A 1,653-nucleotide genomic window follows, 5' to 3' on the forward strand; every position below is an offset into this window, starting at 1 on the left:
AAAAAAAAAAAAAAAAAAAAGCCTGTTGTTACCTAAACTGTGACTTTAATTGAGCATCCTCATTTTGATCTTACTTTGGTTTTTGCTAACCTTAGCACCCCTGACTCCTAGCTTCCTTCTCTGTGAACTAGGGTGACACCAAAGTCACTGGACCAGGCTGCCTATGCCAACTGGGCAGGCTGCTGCTTTCTGAGTGGTTTCAGAAATACTTCTTGCAGTCCAGGCCAGCGAAGGAGAGCAGCTGAGAGAAGCACCTTGCTGGACCCGAGGGAGCCGGAGCTCTTCCTTCTAAACCTGGAAAGGGCAGACTCAGAGTCAGCCTCAGGGGAGGGTGGGAGATGGCACAGCTCACATTAGCCACAGAGCAGGCCTCTCAGACCAGTGCTGACACCATCAGTAAACAGGAAATTCCCTCTAGCCGCTACTTCCTGTTCTCCGAGACAGAGTTTTAAAGATCTTCGAGGGAGGATCCAGAAGAATGAACACTTGGTGTTTGGCAACCTCAAGATGGATCACCAGTTCCCTGCCTTGTCCATCTCAGATTTTGCAATCCCAGGCAAGAGGAGTACCCTCCAACCACTTCCCTCCCTGAGCTGGGGCCCAGATCAGAGAGAGAACGTCAAATCTGATTGGCAGGAAGAGGAGCTTGCTAGCAGGGGTGGGAGAGGCACCGGTGAGTGGGACATTCAGCCTGTTCACTATTCCCTTCAATCTGGGTCTTCTCTCCATCTCTTCCACTCTTGCAGTTAATGTCACCTAGCTGTCTCCAGGGACCTCTCCGTTCTCCATGGTCCTAAGCACTCTGGTTATGGGAAGACTGGGGTACATGGGACTGTCTTATCAGCCCTCTGCCTCCTCTCCCACCTCCCTTCAAGCTTACTCCAAATCAAGGCTAGATCAGAGCCTCAAGGGAAGGGGTGGGGGACTGAGACACACACACCCATTGGCATTTAGTCTAGGCTCCGCCCAACAGTTACCTGGCAACCTGTCTCACTATAAAAGGGGCTGCTTACCCTATCCTCACACTCTTACCCTCTTACTCCTGCTCCCCCCCTCCCCATTTCTGTCCCCCTATCTCTACCCTCTCTACCTGTCCTCTCTCTCTCTCTCTCTCTCTCTCTGCCTTTCTCTCAACTCCCCTCCCCATGTTCTGAATAATCTTTATATGTGGCTGGTCCCTCAGGGGGAAGGGATGCCTCAGCATGGGCCCACAGAGGCACTCCCTTCCTTGACCCCATACCTTACCTCCACCAAACATATTCCTTCCTTCTTTCCTATCTTTTTATAAAGATTCTCACAAGGACGCTAGATAGAAGGAAAGCTAGAGCCTTCACATAAGGGAACAACGACTTGAATGAAAATGAGGACTTGAATGAAAATGAGGACATGATGCTCTTAGGGACAGTTGGGGTTAGTGTAGATAAGAGGGAGAACAGCCAGAGGCATCTGGGAGAATCTTGACTGAACATGGCCAGCAGAATAGACTAGGCCATGGGAGGGAAGAGAGAAGGGTACACCAACAGAGAATGAGAAGAGGGAGGGGCAAAAGAGGTGATGAGGAGCCAAGAGCAGAGAACACACACGCACACACACACACACACACACACACACACACAGAGAGAGAGAGACAGAGAGAGAGAGAGAGAGACAGAG

Source organism: Mastomys coucha, unplaced genomic scaffold (genome assembly GCF_008632895.1).
Source record: "Mastomys coucha isolate ucsf_1 unplaced genomic scaffold, UCSF_Mcou_1 pScaffold6, whole genome shotgun sequence".
Taxonomy (NCBI): domain Eukaryota; kingdom Metazoa; phylum Chordata; class Mammalia; order Rodentia; family Muridae; genus Mastomys; species Mastomys coucha.